Source organism: Lissotriton vulgaris, chromosome 10 (assembly GCF_964263255.1).
Source record: "Lissotriton vulgaris chromosome 10, aLisVul1.2, whole genome shotgun sequence".
NCBI classification, from domain to species: Eukaryota; Metazoa; Chordata; class Amphibia; order Caudata; family Salamandridae; genus Lissotriton; species Lissotriton vulgaris.
Genome location: NC_141698.1, coordinates 1,112,853,002 through 1,112,877,398, shown reverse-complemented (window position 1 = coordinate 1,112,877,398; position 24,397 = coordinate 1,112,853,002). Strand labels below are relative to the sequence as shown.

The 24,397-nt window shown below is 45.3% G+C and overlaps 1 protein-coding gene across 1 annotated transcript in view; it reads right to left on the bottom strand.

Moving 5' to 3' along the window:
* Positions 1–24,397, bottom strand: part of LOC147689413 (vomeronasal type-2 receptor 26-like) — a 766,627-nt gene that overhangs the window by 567,599 nt on the left and 174,631 nt on the right. The window lies entirely within an intron of this gene.

Here is a 24,397-nt window from a genome sequence, read left to right as displayed (position 1 = left end):
CACCCCTACCGGTCTCAAGACTCTTGGATGAAACCATGAGTTCATTGCTGTAAAGTCATGTGCTCTGTGTAGTATTCTAATGTAAGTCATAGTAAAATGTTAGTAGATAATGCTATTAGAATGTAAGTTTTTAATGTCAGAATATAGGGCTGTCATGAGGGTAACCTTGGGGAGTTTGTACACAGTGCTGGATAAGACGGATGCCTTGCTGTCTGCTCCTGTTTGTGGCTGTTTAAGCTGTCTTGTTTTCCTGCAATAAATCTACTTATCGGATCCACCACTGTCTGCCTCTTCACTACATAAATTTGGCGACAAGCGGGAGAAGGTAAAAAGAAGGCAGCCCTCACCAATATTTCGAATTTGCTTGCATTGTGCTGAAGACCTGTTTTCTTCGTGAAGCTGTTTTTACTCATCCCAGGGTCATCGGCTCATTGAACTATGTTATCCGCCCTCTGGTAGGATTTATATTTTTAGATTTTGGGATTCCTCTGCCTCTTCAGTGGACTCTGGTCGCTGTACTACACACGTGCAAGTAGTGTTTGTATGTGTTCATACTCATTCTGTAGTTATGCAGTAACCAATGCATGATGGTCCTAGGGAGTGCCACCTCCCAGGTGCAGCTCATATAATGTCCCTGGGAATGCATATGCAGGACATTTATATTTGCTATTAAAGGGCGGGTGCATGGCTTCTGCCCTGTGATAGCAAATCTTTTTTTGCCTCGTTGAAGCGAGAGGAGGAAAACCTTGTATTGCTTCAATAGAGCGGATCCTGATGGGAAAAAAGGAGATGGTGGGTAATGTTCCAGGTCCAATCCTATTATTATATTACGGGGTCTCTGCAGCACTGGGGACCTTAATCCCACATGTACATTAGGCGCAGGAGGGCACAGAGACGTTTCGCAGTCTAGGGGATCACCACATCCCTGGCTATTGTTTACTAATTGTTCGGGGCTTAGAGGCAGACTTAAGTCTGGGGACCCCCACCCTCTGGGGCTTTACTTAAATATGCAGAGTGGACCTTGTCAGTCCTGAAGCCTCGGTAGCCCTAGGCAGTGCCTTATTGGTTCTGTAATCACACGGGCAGTACTCATAAAGTGATGCACTCATAGAACCCTTGCAGTTGTAGAATTATGCAAGCTTCATTTATGTAATAGTCTGTTGGTTTATATTTTGTAGGTGCGCCATTAAATTACAAATGTTTTCCCTCATAACCTCCTACAAACAGCCGATTTTCACAATAAACTACAGACAAGTGTTGTCAGAAAAAGAAGACCCATACACTCACTTATTTATTGGTATAAAAATAACCTTTATTAAAACAACACAAATAAAGGGAAACGCAACTTTATTCGAACAAACAACAGTATAACATGAAATATTGGGTCGGACTCCTCCGGAAGCAGCGTACAAAACCTGCAAGACAAAAAAGAAACATAAGTATATGTGCCATGTCCAAGAGAAAAAGAAAGGTAGTCAAAAAATAAGAAAGATAGTGAGAATGGAACAGAGAGGGAGTGGGTGGAAGGGAGAAGAGGAGGGAGAGTCAAAAGAACAGAAGGAAGAGGAGACAGAGCGTCGACCTACTGCACCCATCCCTCACTGTTTACCTCCCGTCACCCATGTGTCTAGAACGCTGGGGTCCGCGAGAAAAAGTGTGGTCCAGCAAGTCTTTAAAATGAAACAGATATGAATGAGGGCATAGATGACATTATTATCTATGGCAACATCGCTCGCCTGCACCTATGCGCCAAGGCTGCTGCAGCCCAGCCCCTTCCCTCGCACTGTGCTCAATTGCAGCTCCTGCGCACTGAGGCTTCACTGCTCACCTTCACTGCTCACCTTCCTCTTAGTCCTCCTCTTTGTTTTTTTTTCCCACACTCTTCTTTAGCATGATAGTTGATAAATTCGTTCCCTCAAAAAATGTATATACATAAAAAAATTATATTAAATACATATAAAATATATTTTGCCTTTAAAAGAAGAATACATTTTACAGCTTTTGATATTTGCTATTAAAAAACCGTTGAAATTCACTGAAAAAAACATAGGTTATAGACCATATATAGGTAGGAATTAGCATTTACAAAACCTTGAAAATTCACTGAAAAAACCATAGGTTATAGACCATATATAGTTAGGAATTAGCATTTACAAAACCTTATTTTACTCACACAAAACCATTGAAATTCGCATATATAGTTAGTTGCACTAACTATATATCGCGCACCCGCAATCCACTGCTGATCATGTCACATATTACATCATTCATGACATGGTCAGTGACATCACTGATGACATCACTGATGACATCTCAAATGACACTGCAAGCGATTGCAACTAGGAAGTGTTGGCCGCCATTTTGTGTTATCCTTGAAATGCCTAAGGGAAAAAAGGACAAAAAGAGTAATAAAGAGAAGTATAGAAGCACTGTAACCTCTGTGGGGGAGTGCGAAGCAAAGTAGTCACTCCTACCGGTCTGAAAGTGCGGTGTTGCTCTGAGTGACATGGTGCTGAGATGAGATGCTGCTACACTCGGGTATGAAACCGAGAGCCTAAATCGTGAGCTCATTGCTGTAAAGTGATGTGCTCTGGTCTTTGATGCATACGTGTGCAAGTAGTGTTAGTAGGGGTTTATACCATACAGGGAGTGGGAAGCGAACTACTGACTGCTACCGTGCGTTTATACTATAAGTACTCTCGCCTACTGGTGTGAAGTCTCAGGGATCAAACCGAGGTGATTGCTGTAAAGTGATGGGCTCTGGGTGCTATAGCATACTGGCTGCTGTAGTATAACTGTGTAAGTAGTGTTAGTATAAGTTTATACTATACAGGGAGTGGGAAGGGAACTACTCACCCCTACTGGTCTGAAGACTCAGGGATTGAACCCTGAACCTAAATTTTGAGCCCATTGCTGTTAAGTGATGTGCTTTGGACGGTGTAGCATACCTGGGAAAGTAGTGTTAGTTTGCGTTTATACAATACAGGGAGTGGGAATCAAACTACTCACCCCTACCGGTCTCAAGACTCTTGGATGAAACCATGAGTTCATTGCTGTAAAGTCATGTGCTCTGTGTAGTATTCTAATGTAAGTCATAGTAAAATGTTAGTAGATAATGCTATTAGAATGTAAGTTTTTAATGTCAGAATATAGGGCTGTCATGAGGGTAACCTTGGGGAGTTTGTACACAGTGCTGGATAAGACGGATGCCTTGCTGTCTGCTCCTGTTTGTGGCTGTTTAAGCTGTCTTGTTTTCCTGCAATAAATCTACTTATCGGATCCACCACTGTCTGCCTCTTCACTACATAAATTTGGCGACAAGCGGGAGAAGGTAAAAAGAAGGCAGCCCTCACCAATATTTCGAATTTGCTTGCATTGTGCTGAAGACCTGTTTTCTTCGTGAAGCTGTTTTTACTCATCCCAGGGTCATCGGCTCATTGAACTATGTTATCCGCCCTCTGGTAGGATTTATATTTTTAGATTTTGGGATTCCTCTGCCTCTTCAGTGGACTCTGGTCGCTGTACTACACACGTGCAAGTAGTGTTTGTATGTGTTCATACTCATTCTGTAGTTATGCAGTAACCAATGCATGATGGTCCTAGGGAGTGCCACCTCCCAGGTGCAGCTCATATAATGTCCCTGGGAATGCATATGCAGGACATTTATATTTGCTATTAAAGGGCGGGTGCATGGCTTCTGCCCTGTGATAGCAAATCTTTTTTTGCCTCGTTGAAGCGAGAGGAGGAAAACCTTGTATTGCTTCAATAGAGCGGATCCTGATGGGAAAAAAGGAGATGGTGGGTAATGTTCCAGGTCCAATCCTATTATTATATTACGGGGTCTCTGCAGCACTGGGGACCTTAATCCCACATGTACATTAGGCGCAGGAGGGCACAGAGACGTTTCGCAGTCTAGGGGATCACCACATCCCTGGCTATTGTTTACTAATTGTTCGGGGCTTAGAGGCAGACTTAAGTCTGGGGACCCCCACCCTCTGGGGCTTTACTTAAATATGCAGAGTGGACCTTGTCAGTCCTGAAGCCTCGGTAGCCCTAGGCAGTGCCTTATTGGTTCTGTAATCACACGGGCAGTACTCATAAAGTGATGCACTCATAGAACCCTTGCAGTTGTAGAATTATGCAAGCTTCATTTATGTAATAGTCTGTTGGTTTATATTTTGTAGGTGCGCCATTAAATTACAAATGTTTTCCCTCATAACCTCCTACAAACAGCCGATTTTCACAATAAACTACAGACAAGTGTTGTCAGAAAAAGAAGACCCATACACTCACTTATTTATTGGTATAAAAATAACCTTTATTAAAACAACACAAATAAAGGGAAACGCAACTTTATTCGAACAAACAACAGTATAACATGAAATATTGGGTCGGACTCCTCCGGAAGCAGCGTACAAAACCTGCAAGACAAAAAAGAAACATAAGTATATGTGCCATGTCCAAGAGAAAAAGAAAGGTAGTCAAAAAATAAGAAAGATAGTGAGAATGGAACAGAGAGGGAGTGGGTGGAAGGGAGAAGAGGAGGGAGAGTCAAAAGAACAGAAGGAAGAGGAGACAGAGCGTCGACCTACTGCACCCATCCCTCACTGTTTACCTCCCGTCACCCATGTGTCTAGAACGCTGGGGTCCGCGAGAAAAAGTGTGGTCCAGCAAGTCTTTAAAATGAAACAGATATGAATGAGGGCATAGATGACATTATTATCTATGGCAACATCGCTCGCCTGCACCTATGCGCCAAGGCTGCTGCAGCCCAGCCCCTTCCCTCGCACTGTGCTCAATTGCAGCTCCTGCGCACTGAGGCTTCACTGCTCACCTGCCACCATCGGTGTGTCCAACAACATGCCGGTGCTAGCTCCAACTCCAGGTGCCTCTCTAGGGTGGCACAGCAGGTCTCCGGTCGGGGACGGTGTCTTGATATCACGATGGAAGGCGTCAGAATGCCCAGGGCATCATCACAGGGTGAGTACCCGCTCAGCCCATTTTGTCGCAACCAACTCAGTGTCTGAAAAGGGAGAAATAATATAATGCTGGAAACTTCTTGAGGTAAATGAAGGTTTGTTTCAAGCTTAATAGAGAACACCAGTTGAGTGAATCCTTCCATCTTGAAGTACGATCTACCAACTGTTAGTGGTAATTGTGGTTCAAAGAGGAGGTGGAGTGCACGAGAATAGAAAAGGTTAAATAATAAAATGTTATGCCAACATTCACATACAAACGAACATAGCGCATGCTAGAAGCATAATGTGCGGGTGTAATGCATTGGCCCAAGCCTGTGTGCATGTACACTTAGTAATTAGCTCACTACAGTGTTCCAAAATCCAATGCCACGTGTCTGTAGGGCAGCAGTGTTTTTCTGGCTCAGGCCTACAGTACGGTCCAGCAGGTCCTCAAAATGACACATAGATGTGACTGAATGAGGTCAGAGAGACATTATTACGCACTGCAACATCGCTTGTTTGCACCTGCACACCCAGGCTGACGCACCCCACCCCTCCTACAGCACTGCGCTCAATTGCAGCCCCTATGCACCCATGCCCCATTACTCACCTGCTGTTGTTGTGTGTCCAAACATGACGGGCAGCAGTGTTCACAATTCATATGCAGTGTTGATTGCCAGGATGGTGTACACCTCATGGATCCCTTTCGAAACACGATGGCCAGTAAGGTTCACAATTCATATCCAGTGTTGATTGCCGGGACGGTGTACACTAGGGGTGGGCGGAATTTGTGTAATCGCGTTACGCAAATCTCCCTGAAACGGTAAAAAATCTCAGCGAACATGCAGAATTTCCGGGGGAACACGCGGAATTGCTTGTTCGCCATGCTTTTTTACTGTTCGCAATCGCTGTTTGTGTGTTCATGGTGGAAATATCTCACGAACACACATTTGAGAACGCGAACAAGCAAGAAATTTCGCAAAGTTGAGGAAAGCAGAATTTCGGGCAATTTCGCGTTCTCCGCGGAAGGCGAAATTACCGAAATTCTACGAGCGGAACGGATTTTACCTCCCAGGCTTGGTGTACACCTCATGGATCCCTTTTCATTATTGCACAATGTGATATGTGAGGTGGATGCGGCCATATCACCTGAGGCAGTGTGGAAGAACTGGGACATGTGGCATCGTCGTTATCCTATATATACATACGCAAAGTGGGCTGGGCTTGCTTACGCTAGGTCAGCATAGGGTTGTGAATAATTACTCCGGGGACCTGAGCATTATTCAGTTCCTGCCTGGCCAGGAAGTGTACTTATGTGTGTTTCTGTTGCAGTTTTGAAGTCGCAGAATGCGCAATTTATATTAATGTAGCAGGTACCGGGAGGGCGGCAGCTATCGCTAATGAGATGCTGTTTGAAAACAATGAATGGACAACATCACATTTTGTTGTCAAGTTTGTGGATATGCGCAGACACGCATGACAATGGTGTGCAGTATTATTGAAAGTGTTGCTATCGCGAAGCACACACATGCGAATGGGCACGGATGGAGGGAGGATCAACAGTGAGGCTACGTCATACATAGTAATAACCCTCATTAAAGTCAAGCAATGTATGTTGAACGTGAATCTGAAAGTCTCACAAATGACACACTACTATACTGGTAAAGCCTGACAAGAGACCATGCTGCAACACAAATCTACACATTACTCTTTACTTTAGTGTCACATGTGATTTAGGATGTGCACTCTGCCCATGGCTGATGATACTCCTTTGAGCTACCAATACCCAGGCCGAAAGGCAGCACAATAATGTGCACACACACACACACACCAAGGGCATTGTGTAACACACATTTGTTTTTTGATGTATCGTTTCAGATGCATTGCCATCACAAATGGAAGGCTAATGTACAGACCATGATTATTGATCAAGATGATCGTTGCATGTTGTGTGTAGTATAAGATATGTGTACACAGCAAAAAAACTTTACAAAAAAGCTCTCTAAGCAGAAGGGGTGTATCTGAGCAAATGCTGTAGAGAGAATGTGGGTGGGGTCCTCCAACTGGTACCATGGGAAATTGTATGACCTAAATAAATGTTTTTTTTTAAGGTCACATGACAATCGCACATCGAGCGTGCAAGGAGGCCGCACCCGACGATATTTTGAGAAAATATATTTATCATAATATTAGTTTATTATAGTTAGAAATAACTAAATGTTTGAATATTTTAGATTATCACTAGCTCTTTTTGTCCTCATTTTGTAATACTATTGTGTCAGGTTTTAACATAGAACCCCTATCTACTGATCGGGATGGGCCCTTCCCTTCTTATTCGAACCTTAATACCAGTGGGAAGGCCGCTAGCAGTGTGTTCATTTGTCTCCTGGACACTTTATTTGTGGAGCAAGCCACCCAGCATTGCTTTTGTTAAAATCATTGGACGTATCAAAGAAAAATGAAGATAAACATTTCAAGAAGGCCCACACCCTATGTCTATTATAACATATAAAGTTTCACAGAATTTTTCCCAGATTTCCCAGAATCTATATTTCTTTCTAGGCCTTCCACTTCTGTCTAATCAGTTTATTCTGCATACAGAGTTCCACCACTCTAGTTGTGTCGGTGGTTGTGAGTTAACCCATTTATTACAGATTTCCCTTCGGGCAACAAGGATCAAGGTAAAAAGCAGGTTCTCTTAACTTTTATTCAATTTACTGGTTCCGCCACCCTCCTCTTGGATCCCAAAAATTACGAGCCCAATACTTACTATGATGGTTTGACCAAATAGGTATGTCAAAACCTTACCCACATTTGACCAGAATTCCCCGAGTTGGGGACACTGCCGAAACATATGTAGATCATCCGCCCTCTCTTCACCACATTTTGGACAGGCTTTTGGATGTTGTTGGCCCTTGAACTTTGGCAGTCTCTTTGGGGTCCAGTAGGCTCTGTGAACAGTAAAGAGGTGGTTTCTTCTTAGAGCGGCAGTTTGTATAATTTCCCAGCATTTCCCCATCGATACTCGCCATATGTTCTGGATTTCCAGCGACAGCAGTGACTTCCCCCAAATCGAGTCAGGGATCATAAAATTCTCTTTTCCAGCAGAAATCAATGTCCAGTACCATTGGGATACTTCTTTTATCTGTGTTCCAACTGCCAACATTTTGAGTTCTAATTCTTTATTGCCAGTATGACATTCCGTTAGAGATCTTACCCAACTCGATAGTTGGTAGTATTTGAACTTGGCAGTTTGGCCTTCCGTAGTGTTTATTAATGCGTCCCAACTAATTAGCACACCTTTAGTCATCAATTGGCCCCAGTTTAGTAATCCTGCATGCCTTAGCAGGAAGGCTAAAGACTCTTTAAGGCATTCTGGCGTTCCTGGAGAATCCCAGATTGGGGCGTAGTGGCTGTAGTAGGGTATCTTCATTATTTTCCTTATTTGTAGCCACAATTTAGCCGCTGACAGCAGGACCTTTAGTTTTACTTTTTTTTAAGAATTTTTGATGGCCAAATACAAAGAGAAAGTGACCGCCTGTGTTTATCATTGCTTGAAAATGCGGTGGATATAGTTCGTAGTCTAGCAGTAGAACTCTGGTATATTTAAATTGGAATGCCCTACAGCAGAGGTCTTCAAACTTTTTGATGCCGAGACCCCCTTGTAAAACCTTTTTAGGCGTTAGGACCCCCTTCCGACAAAAGTTTCTAGAAACTGGTACTCCTCATCATCAACTTTTGACAACCATAAATGCGCCTGTTAGACCTCATGACATCCCTCCATCATTCATCCACCCACACTTTCACACATCCATCTATCCACCCTTTCATCCTTCTATCCATACATCCATACACCCTTTCATCCTTCCATCCATACATCCATCCTTTACCCATCCACCCTTCCTTCCATCCACCCATCATTCATCCACCCAACTTTTATCACATCCATCCATCATTCATCAATGCAACCTTTTATCCATTCATACATCCATCCACCCTTTCATCTTCCCATCCTTCATCCACCCACCCTTTCATCCTCCCATCCATACATACATCCTTCACCTATCCACTCTTTCATCAATCCATCCACCCACCCTTTCATCCATCCATCTACCCATCATTAATCCCCCCACCTTTTCACACAGCCATCCATCCATCATTCATCCATCCACCCTTTCATCCATCCATCCTTCATCTGTCCACCCTTTCATTCTTCCATCCATACATCTATCCTTCACCAATTTATCCTTCATCCATCCACCCTTTCATCCTTCCATCCATACATCCATCATTCATCCATCCACCCTTTCATCCACCCATTCACCCTTCATTCATCCACCCATCTTTTTACATATCCATCCATCATTCATCGATCCACTCTTTCATCCATCCATCCTTCATCTGTCCACCCTTGCATTCATCCATCCACTCATCATTCATCCACCCACCTTTTCACACATCCATCCATCCATCCATCATCCATCCATTCACCCATCCTTTACCCATCCACCCTTCCTTCCATCCACCCATCATTCATCCACCCACCTTTTCACACATCCATCCATCATTCATGCATGCAACCTTTTATCCATTCATACATCCATCCACCCTTTCATCCTTCCATCCATACATCCATCATTCATCCATCCACCCTTTCATTCATCCATCCACTCATCATTCATCCACCCACCTTTTCACACATCCATCCATCCATCATCCATCCATTCACCCATCCTTTACCCATCCACCCTTCTTTCCATCCACCCATCATTCATCCACCCACCTTTTCACACATCCATCCATCATTCATGCATGCAACCTTTTAACCATTCATACATCCATCCACCCTTTCATCCTCCCATCCATACATCCATCCTTCATCCATCCACCCTTTCATCCTCCCATCCATACATCCATCCTGCATCCATCCACCCTTTCATCCTCCCATCCATACATCCACCCTTTCATCCATACATCCATCCACCCACCCTTTCATCCATCCACCCATCATTCATCCCCCCACCTTTTCACACATCCATCCATGCACCATTCATCCATGCAGCCTTTTATCCATCCATACATCCATCTACCCTTTCATCCTCCCATCCATACATATATCCATCCTTCATCCATCCACCCTTTCATCCTCCCATCCATTCATCCTCCCATCCAGTCATCCTCCCATCCATCCATACATACATCCTTCATCCATCCACCCTTTCATCCTCCCATCCATACATCCATCCTCCCATCCATACATCCATCCTTCATCCATCCACCCTTCAATCCTTCCATCCATACATCCATCAGTCATCCATCCATCCTTTCATCCATCATTCACCCATCATTCATCCACCCATCTTTTTATCATACATCCATCATTCATCCATCCACCCTTTCATCCATCCATCCTTCATCCGTCCACCCTTTCATTCTTCCATCCATACATCTATCCTTCACCAATCTATCTTTCATCGATCCACCCTTTCATCCTTCCATCCATACATCCATCATTCATCCATCCACCCTTTCATCCATCCATTCACCCTTCATTCATCCACCCATCTTTTTACATATCCATCCATCCATCATTCATCCATCCACCCTTTCATCCATCCATCCTTCATCCGTCCACCCTTTCATTCTTCCATCCATGCATCTATCCTTCACCGATCTATCCTTCATCCATCCACCCTTTCATCCTTCCATCCATACATCCATCATTCATCCATCCACCCTTTCATTCATCCATCCACCTTTTCACACATCCATCCATCCTTCAGCCTTTCATCCATCCATCCACCCATCATTCATCCACCCAGCTTTTCTGTGCCTCTCTCATGGGGGGGGAGGGGGGGAGGAATCAGTATCTCTCTGCGTCGTCTTCATTCTTCTTTCCCACTCATGGAAGGGACGTGTCACGGGACCCACAGCTTCAGGTGCGCAACATCAATTGAACTCAAAGGGCTAAACTACAGCCACTCCCCCAGCCCCCCCACCCCCCAGCTCTCCCCACCCCCCAGCTCTCCCCAGCTCGTGTATGTGAGCCCGGCTGTAACAGCTTCAGGGACACACACAGTCACACCCAAGTACTTGACAGGTCTTTAAAAGACCTTTCACTTGTTAATGAGGCGTTGATGTTTTTCACACCTCGGTGTGAATTAGGCCTCCGCCGTGAGCACCCTCGATCAGCCAAATGCCAGGAACTGCACTCTGCAGAATCTGCGACCCCATTCCCAGGACTGCACGACCCCCCTGGGGGTCGCGCCCCACAGATTGAAGACCGCTGCCCTACAGTATTCAAGTATGTCTGGGCTAGGAATTCCCCCTTGATCCTTTTTCCTTCTCAGTTTATTCCAGGACATTCTGTTACACTTAGCGGCCCAAATAAAACTGGTTAGCTCACCCTGGAGTTTCAAGATTACAGGCTTACTGAATTCCAGAGGGATTGTGCTGAAAATATAAGTACATTTCGGCAAAATTGCCATTTTAATGATGTTAGATCTACCCAAAAAGGTTAGTGGAAGTGCTGCCCATGTTTCAGAAGCTTTTTTAACTTCTCCTAAGACTCTATTTAAATTGATCTGAGATATTGCTTTTAATGTCCTTGACTATATCTAGGCCGAGGTACCTGATTTTCATTTTCAGTAAAGGATGGTTACTTAGGGTATGCCATTCCATAATTTCTGACTTTGATTGATTGATTTGGTAACCTGAGATCTTGCCAAACTGATCTATTATGTTTTCTATATCAGCCGTCGACTCTGATAAGTTGCTGGAGAAAATCATTAGATCATCAGCATAAAAAGCTACTTTTTTCTCCCAGCTTTGAAATCGAAAACGGAGTATCTTGGGGTTATTTCTCAAATTTGTCGCCAAGGATTCAATGTACAGATTAAATAGCAGGGGAGAGAGTGGGCATCTCTGCCTAGTGCATCTTTTTATGGAAATTTGGTCTGACAGACCGTCATTCACCAGGATCTTTGCCAAAGGTTTACTATAAAAAAAAATTGATGGCAGCTTGAAAATTTTCTCCTAACCTAAATTTCTCAAGGACTAAATGCAAAAAAAGACCAATTAACCCTATTGAATGCTTTGGCAGCATCGAAGGTGATGATAGATAAGGGAAGCTTTTGTTGGGTAGAAATATCTATTGCAGCGATGAGTTGTTGAGTCAGATCTTGAATTTGTCTGACTTTAATAAAACCCTTCTGGTCTTCATGAATGAGGTCTTTCATTATTTTACTCAGTCTCCTTGACAAGATCTGTGTGTAGATTTTATTATCACAGTTCAGGAGTGATATTGGTCTATAAGATTCACACTTACTCGGATTCTTACCAGCTTTTAACATTAGGGTAATAGTTGCCTCACTCCAAGATAGTTGTAGATCTTTTTTTACCAAGGAAGAGGTCATTCATGAGAGCTGTAAGATGGGGAGTTATAGTTTCTTGTAGGGCTATGTATAGCTCATTTGGCAGAGCATCGGGCCTTTCCCTTTTTGAGGCCCTTTATTGCCCTGATCACTTCCTCCTCTGTAATTTCTTCAGTCAGTTCTATTTTCTGACATGGAGTAGTATAAGGAAGATTTATCTTTTCCAAGTATAGTTTTTGCTGGTCTAGCTTTGGGAAACAATCTTCAGAGTACAGACCCCCAAAAAATTCTCTGAATTCTTCTTTAATTACTGTGTCATCTGTACTTATTTCAGCTGGATGTCCTACTAACATTTTATTAATTTTGTTCCAGGTTTGATCGTTTTTCATTTTCCAGGCTAAATGTTTCCTGCATCCCTCCTCTTATTCGTGGTGGGACAGTTTGCTCGCTTCCCATTTTTCTTTTACCCTGGATTCTAGGAGATGTTTAAGGTTTTCTTCCTTTTTTGCCCTATCCAGTCTTAGCTTATCAACACCTGAATTCGAGTTATGGTTTAGAAGTTGCATGTCCAAATTTTTTAATTCCTCCTCATGTTGCTTTATTGTTTGTTTTAATGTTCTCGCTTTAAATACACCGGAACTCATAATATTAGCCGGCACAAAAATACCCCTCAATTTTAAAAACCTTGATATCACACTCTAAGCTGGACAACCAGGAACAGGGCGCGGCTGGCATCACACGCATAAATGCTTCCTCCATCTATCGGCCAAAAGTTGTGCCCGTCCTCCAGGGGTGTAAAGGCAGTATAAACACTAGTTCAATCAACGGAACCCCAATCAAGATTACAACCAACCCCAGCCAGGGAAATCGAGTGTGCACAACCAGGGGTCACGCAAGCAAAGATTGGTCCTGGCTGTCATCAGCACTAAACTCCAGCTCCAAACACACTCTGTCCTGCAAATTTAGCCCGATCTTATCAACACACTCCCATTGAGCGAGTAAAAACTTTAAACCAAAAGAGAATCATCAAGAGCGTAAAAATATTAACGTGGAACGTCTCAGGCCTCAAAAAGCTGCTACTAATTCAAGCCAGGGTAAAATTCTTGGAGGAAGCAGACATCATATGCATACAGGAAACTTGGCTGACCCAACCGCTGTCGCTAAGAGGATATGCAGAATATGGCAAAGCAGCAAAAAAGAACAACATATTTGGAAGACCCTCAGGGGGGACCTGTGTCTACATAAAACACTTGTTGAACATAGAATTCATGGAATTTCAAAACCAACCAGACACCCGTCAGGCGGGCATTCTGAAATTCCCCCAATCCACCAACGGCACTCCTCCAATACTACTAATCAACATCTACCATAACTTGCAGGAGAACACAGCTAACTCGCTCACACTTGCAAACCAACTAGAAACCTTACTGCTACGCCACTCATCCTTAGACTGCATTATCCTCGGTGACTTTAACACTCACAACATAGCGGTTTCTACTGAGCAAAACCAACAGCGCGGGCCGCCAAAGTACTGAATGAACTTTTAAAATCCTACAAACTTGCGACGGCGCACACAGTGCTCTTAAAGAACACCCCGGGAGCCTTGGTCGGTCCCACGTACAACAAACAAACGACGATCGACTATATCATCTTAAGCGATAAACTGAAAGCCCAAATGACAAACTTCACTGTTCATCAACGTAATGACAGCGACCGTGCAGCCCTAACAATCACTATGAACCTATCAGTGAAATCATGATATAGGCCCGCATGCATCGGGACAACGGAAAGCCAAGAATTAACAAAGCTGCCTAGAAGAATTAAATGGGGACAGGCAGCCACCGCAACTTTTAACAACTGGGAAAACTCGGGGGCAGGTTGGCCTCCGCATAAACACAGCCAGGACGCAATAGCAATATGGGACGGAATCACCGCGACTTTAGCGGCAAAACTCCGGGGACGCGGGGGCAAACAAAGGACAACCCACTGGAAGAAATTAAAACAAGCGCAAAGGACTTGAACAAAAAACGAAAAGCCCTTAGTAAAAACTGCACAACCACAAACAAAATACAACTGCAGGAGGCCGCAAAGAGCCACTCCAAAAAAGTGTGGGCTGCAAAGCGTTACCACTGCGAGGCTCAGTGGCTGAAAATCTTCGATTTGTTGAGCCCCGGGAAATCACAAGAGTTCTGGAGTTACATAAGTCACCTTGGTCGAGGTACAAACCACAGAGAAAACTCCCTCGAGGCATCAGTCTGGGTCTCTCATGTAAAAGCGCTCTACAACGAAGAACGACCAGTCACTCAGCCACACGACATGCCCTCATTAAGAGAGAATCCGGCTTTAATCATCGATACAACCCCCCCTCCCAGAAAATCTCTAGTGTCCAAAATATTAAAAAAAATTAGACCAAACGGCGCACCGGGCCCCAACGGCCTACCAGGACATCTATTCAAATCAAACATTGAATTCTGGTCCGAAAATCTGACCTACCTATACACTGACTGCTGGCTAACGGGGAACGTGCCTGACTCATGGCGAGGCTCGCTCTTGCATCCAATCCATAAGAAAGGGACCAAATCGGATCCAACAAACTACAGCATGATCGCCCTCTTGGACATCGAGGGCAAAGCCTACGCCAGTGCCATCCTGAAGGACCTCACAGACCGGGCAAGCGAAGAAAATCTCCTGCCATTCTGTCAAACAGGCTTTAGACCAGGGTCCTCGACTGTAGACAATATCACTGCACTTTCTTACCTAGCCAATCGAGCGCGGCTGCGCAAAAGTCTCCCATTATTCGCCTGCTTCATCGATTACTCAGCTGCGTTCGATGGAGTAGATCGCACCATCCTATGGAGAAAGCTGGTCAATTGGATCATCGACCCCTCTCTGCTAAGAGCGATACAATCTTTGTATCAAAATACCTGGGTAAGAATTAAACTTTCAAGTGACTCTGCAACCGACAAGATTGACACGAACCGTGGCTTAAAACAAGGGTGCGTGTTGGCACCCCAGCTGTTTAATTTATACACAGCAGACATGGAGATAGCCCTGTCGGGGGCCGCCCTAGCAATGCCAAAGATCGGGGCAACCAAAATTCATTTTATGCAATACGCGGATGACCTCGTAATCCTGGCCCACACAAAAATAGGGCTTCAAAAGGCACTTACCGCCTTGGCAACATACAACAACAAAAACAGGCTGGTAGCAAACCCAACCAAGTCAAAAATAGTCATCTTTGGGCACTACCCCAAAAAAAAAAGAGCAAAATGGAGCCTTGGCCATTTGACCTTGGACAGCACACAGAAATACACGTACCTGGGGGTCTCCATCCACGAATCGGGGTTGTGTGGCACCCACCTAAAGAAAATTCAGGGTAAAGGGAAGACCATCACCTTCGCCCTATGTAAACTACAAGCCTCTTTATACAGTCCATCATCAACTGTTATTCAAAGAGTCCTCAAGGCCAAGTTAATGCCGGCCCTTAACTACGCACAACAGGCGTACCCAGGCAAACTGAAAAATTGGTTGGAAAAAATTCACTGCTGGGCATATAAGAGACTGTACCATTTACCAAAATGTACAAGAAACACTCTGATTCGCCTGGAATTCTCACTCAACCAACAAAATCTGGAAGAGATGGCAGCCCTAAGCAAATATTACTACCTTTCAACAGCGGCACGCGACAACACACTGAAGGCCGTCTTGAAACATATCTTCATGGAACCCGGGAACCCCTGGTCAGCTACTATTGAATCAGCAATGACCCAACTTAACCTTGCGATCGAGTCGTGGAATCCAGACCTTGTAAACTACACGACCATCAAACACGCGATAAAAAAGCAAGTGCGTGCCTGCTCTCGGGACTTGGACCTTGAGTCTCTAGCGAAAAGAGCCTTCCATGAGTCTCTATGCTTGCCGCACACCGCGTATAACCCTCAAAAGCATCTCACGCAGGCCGTGGGCCTCCCAGCCCTCCGTAAGATCCTAGCCTACAGACTGCACCCCCTCCCGCTCAAAGAACTATACCACCCGGGATATGCTGGCAAGGGAGTTCGGGAATGCAGACTCTGTAGTTACAAACGTGAGTCATTGGCCCACTTACTATTCTGCTGCCCTGCCCTACGTGTACCCGGCACCCTTTACCTCAGGCCGATCCTTAGGGATGCGGGGACACGCACAGCTAAGGAGGCAATCCATCAATTATACACCTTGAGCATAGTAAAACAGATGGCCTCATTCGGAAAGTTTATACAACAGACCCGGTCCGAGCTGATGGCAGCCAAGGGCGCACAGGAATAGAGACTTTTCTGCAGGACGCTGGGTGGCCCTCCCAGGTCCACGACTGCGTGTGCCCTATTGAACTCTGGGAACTTTTCATAAATGCTTGCCTGCTGAAACATTTTCGGTTTTAACTTTTGTAATTTCATACCTTGCTCTTAATGTAATGGTTTTAAGTAACCACACAATAAAGTTATTCATTCATTCATAATATTACCTCTCATAACAGCCTTATAGGCATCCCAGGATGTTTGTCGACTGGCCCCTTCACTGTTTGATGCAAAGAAGTGATTAGTTTCTTTTTTTAAATAATCAATTGTGGGCAGATCTAGGAATAAGGTTCGATCTACTGTCCATCTTAACGAATTGTTTTGTGGTTTTAAACGAAGATCTAATCTTACCGCTGAGTGGTCAGATAAATGTGCCGGGAGATGCTCCACCCCTTCTGAGGCTGTAATTAAGTTGCTATCTATGAGAAAAAAGTCAATCCTGGAGGAGTGACACAATCTTTTGTTCTGGAAAGTAAATCTTGTACATGCAACACTTTTAATTTTCCAGATGTCGACTAGCCCCAAGTCTTTGATACTTAATTTTAACTGCTCTCTCTTCCTAGGAAGACTCGTATTTTTCCTTGCCTGGGTCCTATCTACTTTTGGGTCTATAACTATGGTGATATCCCCTCCCCATATTATGGGGGAAGTAGTAGTCAGAAGTTCAGTATATAATCTTTGTAGGGGTTCAGGATCATCAATATTTGGGCCATAGTACCCAACTATAGTGTAGTATTTTTGGTTCAGCCTGATTTCTACAATTACCCATCTTCCTTTACTGTCCACTGTGGAATGTAGAATGGTGGATCCCAGAGATTTTTTTTAAATAATGGCGACACCTTTTATATTACATGACTGGTTAGTACAAAAAGAGGTACCTATCCATCTTAAATTCTTGGTCAGATTCTCCCATTCCTGTTTTATAAGGTGGGTCTCTTGTAGGATTATGATTTCACTCTCCGATTCCTTAAGGTATTCAAATATTTTCCTTCGACGTCTATTTGTTCTGAGGGCATTAACATTCCAGGACACGATTCTAGTTATTGATCGGTCTACCATTATATTTGGGGATTTTTAGGTTATAAAAAACATTTCTGTATAGTAGTTCGGGTCTATTAACTCTCTTAATTATTGCAGCCTGAAGATATTTTTTATAAATTTTTTCCCTATTTTGTGCCCCACCCATTTGTGCCTGTTTTTTATTTCTTTTTTGTATTTTCCTTCTTACTTGCCCTCCCTCGGGGAACTTCCCTTTTCCTTTGTTAGGTCGCATTTGAGGCCCTCGTTCGAGCTCCTGTGCTCTTCACACTCCTGATGTTAATTTAAATGTTTTCATTTATCTCTCATCCTTTCTAATACAAGTACAACTTCCTTTGGTTCCCTAATGATGTGCATTTTGTTCTGCCACATGATTCTTAAATTTGTGGGAAGCGCATCTGTACCATAGCTCCTAAGGATTTTAGTTGGGGCATTAATTGTCCCAATTCCCATTGACGGTCCTGTGTGGTCTTGGATATGTCTGATCGTATTTTAAAGGACCAATCATCTTTATTGAAAACGCCTTCTTTCAGGGCTTTAGGCAGTATCCTCTACTTAAGCGTGTAGGATTTAAAGTTAATCAGAATCTTCCTAGGATTCTTTTTCAGTTTATTCCTACCGAAAGGATCCCGGTGGATTCTTTGAATGTCGTCTGTGAGTGCTTGTATCTCGGTTTTAACCAAGGGGAAGCTTTCTTCCAGCAAAGAAAGTACAAATCCCTTTATATCATCAGTTTATTTTCCTTCTGGTACGTTAAGTAATCTTACATTATTCCTCCTAGAATGATTCTCCAGTGATTCGATTTTATCGCAAAGAGAGTTCTCACTCACCTTTAGAGTATCTATCTCTTTCTGGTGTAATTCTAACTCTTTATTAAGAAGTTCCATGTTGGCTTCTACTGTGGTAACTCTATTGGTGAGGTCATTTAATTTTATGTCCAAGACTTCTCAAGTGTCTTGAATCTTAGCATGATTCTTCACCGAAATATCAAATCTGGTTCTTATCTCAGTAAGTAATGTTCCCAGAATGTTATCCGAAATTATCGAATTAGTCATACTCTCAGGGATTTCTATAAGACCTCCTTGAACCTTTGATGGATTTGTGTCACCTTGTCTACTCGCGCTAGCACTTACACCCATGGGGTGTTCAGTGACCGAGATATCGGTGAGTTCATTCTCCATTCCTGCTCCCCCTCCATGATTGAATTCAGTAGTCTTTAGTGGAGATTCTTGGATCTTATTAGATGGTCCATTTGTTTTGTTATTCATTTTTTCTGTTCTAGAATCCTTTTTTTCAGTTCAATTACCCTTTTGGGGCGTTTGTATACTTTTTGCTGTACTAGTCTGTAATTCTTCCACATCTGTGGAAGGAATAGAGCCTGTCGCTGGAGACTCACTCATCTGCCCTGAGTGTCTTAGCTGCTCTACACTTTGCACCTTAAAGAAGGATCTAAGGGAGGGGGTGATTTGATGAGTGGATTTTGCCCCTATCTGCTGGTTCTTTCGTCTATCCCTAGTTTTAGGGGAGGGATGACTCGCTGGGTTTTTACATTTTTTTGTCTTTGCCCTTATGTTAAGTGGCACAGTAGGTGTATCAGGTAGGTTAATTGTTTTTTTTATAAAGTAATGCCTGTTTCTCAAGCAGTAACTAATTCCTTTACTCGCTTCGGCCTCTCTCTTGACCTCCCTAATGGGGCCCGGTAGTATATTCTGGTTATCCCTCTCCCCCACTAATTGTTTATAAACCCTCGATTTAGGCTTCAGGGTTCCGTCACGCTTATCTCCCTGCTGGGAAACAACAACAACCAAGTCCACAGCTTCCCCGCTTACCTGATTCATGCATCCCTGAATAGATCCAGCTGTTAGAATATTAAGGGGGGCAGCTGTCTTCCCGTCTCTTTCCCATTCATACAGTGGGGCGCTTTTTGTTGACAAAAACAACTGGAGAGAAGTCTGAGATGATGCTTGAACCATCGCTAATCCTCCTAGTGGACGCCAAGGTCACACTTCGGTAACTCTGCCCTGTCCGACCCGGAACGAGTACCTCCAGGCAGCTCTGAGGAAGCTTCGATGTGCATTACAGGCTGCCGTCGAAAGCCCAGACTTCAGGGAAGGAAGATTGATGTCCACCGGCTTTGTGTTTAAGACCTGAGGCAGCCAAAGCAAAGGGGGCGTCCAACATCGCAGTGAGGACTGGTAGGAATTAATACGCGTATTTTTTTTTTGCCTACCAATTGCTTGTTTATTTATTTATCTATTTATTTATTTATAGGATTGTTACGCGCCGGCATCACACCCGAAGGTGTATCTCCGCGCGGTGCTGTGAGGTGAGCAGGTCGAAGAACTCCTCCTAGAATAGTACAGTCTTTAGGCGTTTCCTGAAAGCTGAGTGACTTTGGCATTCTATAAGGGAGAGGGGGAGGTTGTTCCATAGACGTGGCCCCATGATGGAGAGGGCACGGCCTCCCTGTCTGGTCTTGTGGTGTCTAGGAACCTGGAGCAACTGTTGGTTGGAGGACCTGAGGGTGCGGGTTGGACGGTGATAAACAAATTTATCTGCCAAGTAGTGTGGTCCCAGATTGTGTAAACTTTTGTGTATCACACAGCTGATCTTGAATTCTACCCGTTTCCGGATAGGAAGCCAATGAAGGGCTTTAAGGAGGGGGAGGGACGGTGTTCTGGGGGGGTGTTGGTCACCAGCCGTGCTGCAGTGTTCTGCACCACCTGTAGTTTATTGAGCACTCCTTCATTGGCAGCTAGGAGTAAGCCATTACAATAGTCCAGGCGGCTCAAAACGAGGGCCTGGACCAGGGTCTTCCGGGTCTCGTCGGGTAGGAGGGGGAACACCTTCCGAAGGAGGCCGATAATGTGGAAGCAGGACCCTGCAGTGGTGCTGGCATGCTGAAAAAGGGTGAGGTCCTGGTCTAGACGAACCCCCAGGTTCTTTACTACCTGTTTGGGGAGCGGGGCCTGTCCCAAGCTTGAAGGCCACCAATCTGGGGTCCAAAGGATTCTCGCCTCCCCAAATAACATGACCTCAGACTTTCCCACGTTACACTGTAAAAAGTTCTTGGCCATCCAGCTGGCGATAGCAGTCATGCCGTTGGAGAAAGCTTGTCTAATCTCTGGAGTAAAGGTCTTAAAAGTAAACAGCAGCTGCGTGTCGTCAGCGTAGGAGATAGGCATAAACCCAAAGGACCTTGTCATGTTGGCCAGAGAGGAGACATATACGTTAAACAACGTAGGGCTAAGACATGAGCCCTGCGGGACTCCTCTGATGATGTTAGCCGAGGTGGAACTAAAGGAGCCCATGTTCACCTTCTGAGTCCGCTCTGAGAGAAAGCTGGTAAACCACGCCAGGGCAGATTTGTCGATGCCTATCTCCTTTAATCTGGTAAGGAGGGTGGCGTGGGATATGGTGTCGAATGCTGCGGACAAGTCCAGCAGCACCAACACCACAGACAGCCCTCTGTCCAGGGACATGCGTATGGCATCCGTAACGGAGAGGAGGGCAGTCTCAGTACTATGCCTAGGCCTGAACCCGGACTGAGAATGGTCTAAGCTGCCAGTCTGCTCAATGAAGGTGGAAAGATGGTAATTGACGTGCTTCTCCGTCAGTTTGCCGATGAAAGGCAGAAGGGAAATTGGCCTCAGGTTGGTCATGTCTGACCAAGGGATGGCGGTGTTCTTCCTGATAGGCTTTACTATGGCCTCCTTCCACACCCGGGGGACCAGTCCCTCAGACAAGGAGCGATTGATCACCGTCCGAATGCAGGGGCTAAGGACACTCCCAATGAGGTGCATGACACGGGCAGGTACGAGGTCTACTGGGCTGCCTGACTTAATGGTCCCAATCAGAGAATTGACCTGGTCTAAGGTGATCTCAGGGATGAATGATAATGAGGCTGGAGCGGCACTGGCTGTTCCAGGCTGAAAACTAGAAGAAGGGACATTTTCATCCACGGATGTGCTTGATTGGGAGATTTTGTGGTAAATGGCATCAATTTTATCCAAGAAAAAACCGGCCGTGTCATCGCACAGTTTTTGGGTTAGCACTTCTGTACTGTCGCAAGCGACAGGCTTGGTAAATGTGCAGAGCACCTGGTACAACATTTTGGGGTCGTTGCCGGCCCCAGAGAGTTGGGAGATAATATGGGACTTACGGGCAGCTCTGATGTTTTTATGATAGAGTCTCATTGCTGAGCTATACCTATCTCTATCGACAGTGCTGCGCGAGAGTCTCCAAGATTTCTCCAACTTTCTGCAAGTTCTTTTCTCCGCGCGCAGTAGGTCTGAGTACCATAGTTCTTGTTTGCGGTCTGACCGCTGATTACAGCGTCTTAGGGGGGCGATCATGTTGACCGCCGTACTCAAAGCATTATTGAGTTTGGACAAGGCCAGGTTGGGGGAGTCTGAGGGGAGAAAATCAGGAGGAATAAAGGCAGTTCTAAAGGAATCAACAGACACCTTGTGCCACTGCCTGCGCCATAGCGGCAGGGGGACAGGGTTAGGGCGTTCCTCCGAGAGAGTGGGGAGGAAAAAGTTAATTATAAAGTGGTCGGTCCATTCCACCTGTGAAGGGGGGTGACAGGTCAGGGAATGAGAATTCGATAGAATTAAGTCGAGGGTATGACCAGCCTGATGAGTCGGACCCCGGTTGCACTGTTTGAAGCCTAGGGCAGATAGGTCAGTCAGCAAGTTGCGAGTTTCAGCGTTGTCAGATAGTTCGCTGTGGACATTGAAGTCCCCTAGGAGTACAAAATTAGTTCCTGATCTGATGTGGGGGGCTAGTGTCTCCAGAAGGGTAGTCGAGGCCTCAGTGTAGGGACCCAGAGGTCGGTACACTAATGCTCCCTTCCAGTAAGATAGGGGCGAGGAGCCAATTTTAAAAACCAGTATCTCAATGTCGTCAGTGCAACATTGGTCGAGGAGAGTGACGGTAAGAGTGTCCTTATAGATTACCGCGACCCCGCCGCCAGTTTTAACAGGGCGGTCGAGCCTAAGAATCTTATACCCCGAAGGGACCCCCAAGGTGATAGCAGGGACCAGGTGGGGTTTAAGCCAGGTCTCGGTACAGAAGCAGTAGTCGGGCGGTTTGAGTGTATTAAATCCCAAACTTCCGAATGGTGCTTAGGGAGAGATCTGACATTACATAGTATGCTATTACCCCTGGGGGGCAAAGGATTGGGGTTCTCAGGGGTTGGAGTGTCTGAAAAAGGGGGACCAAAAAGTGACTGGAAATGACAATGTTTGCAGGAGAACGGGCCCCCGGGACATGGGCCGGAATCCTGTGCGCAGCCTTTAGGCGGCGGGTGCCACAGATTACGTAAGTCATTAGAAGAGTTACTTAATCTATCCGCTACTCTACAGGAGGAAGCAACAGAAGTAGGGGTCATGGCCCCTGGCCCCGGTCGGTCACGGACGGGCACAGACGGGCTCCTCTCTGGCTCGTCTCAGGCGCGACTAAGGCGCCCCCTGCGCGCAACCGCTGCGCGCTTGGGCAACGAGAGGGCTTAAATGCCCTGCCTGAAGAGATCTGCTAGAGCGCTAACAGCGCGAGAGTGTGGGTGGGGTCACTGGCTCTTCCTGTCCCGCCCTCCGCTCAAGCGGCACTGGTTGCCGTGTCGGACCGGGGCGGGGCAGGGGAAGAAACGAGCACAGGCCAAGAAGTCAGTGCAGTATTAGCGGTGAGTGTGCTAAAGTATTTTTAAAAGTATCAGTCACAATTTAAAATCACAATTAAAATAAAGCTGAGAGCAGGAGCCCAAACAAACAGGTACCGGCTAGTGGGGAGCGCCGGAGCGTTGACACAATCACAGCTGATAGTATAAGCGGGTAGGAGACTCTGCCACCGTCTCTCCTTCCGCAAGCTGCCGCAGCTCCACGCCGCCTTAAATGCCCTGCCTGAAGAGATCTGCTAGAGCGCTAACAGCGCGAGAGTGTGGGTGGGGTCACTGGCTCTTCCTGTCCCGCCCTCCGCTCAAGCGGCACTGGTTGCCGTGTCGGACCGGGGCGGGGCAGGGGAAGAAACGAGCACAGGCCAAGAAGTCAGCGCAGTATTAGCGGTGAGTGTGCTAAAGTATTTTTAAAAGTATCAGTCACAATTTAAAATCACAATTAAAATAAAGCTGAGAGCAGGAGCCCAAACAAACAGGTACCGGCTAGTGGGGAGCGCCGGAGCGTTGACACAATCACAGCTGATAGTATAAGCGGGTCGGGAGACTCTGCCACCGTCTCTCCTCTCCTCCTCCTTGTTACTGCCAATAACCCACTAATTCCAGAAATAGTAGCTCCCCTACTTCTACAGCATTATTTCAGTGATTTTCAGTCATTTCTGAAGCCGATACAGAATGAACGAGAGCAAAGCATGTAGATCCATCAGGAGGTGGAGAGCTGAAGCTCCCGACCGGTCTCTCTAGCCGGCCGCCATTTTCCCCGCTGTCAAATCTACTGTCTCGCTTGATCCACTTGCTCTCTTATACACTTTAAAGTTATTTAGATATAGTTTTGAGACAAAAAAAAAATTAGGGAATGGCGTACCTGGCGTGATACCATATGTCTATGACACAACACAGGGCCTGGCAGCATGCACTCGGCGCATACGCAACACGCAACAGACATGACCCCATACATATATGATGAAACGCATGGCTTGGTACTGCATACCCGTCGGATACGAAAGTAGCAGCTGGCGCGAC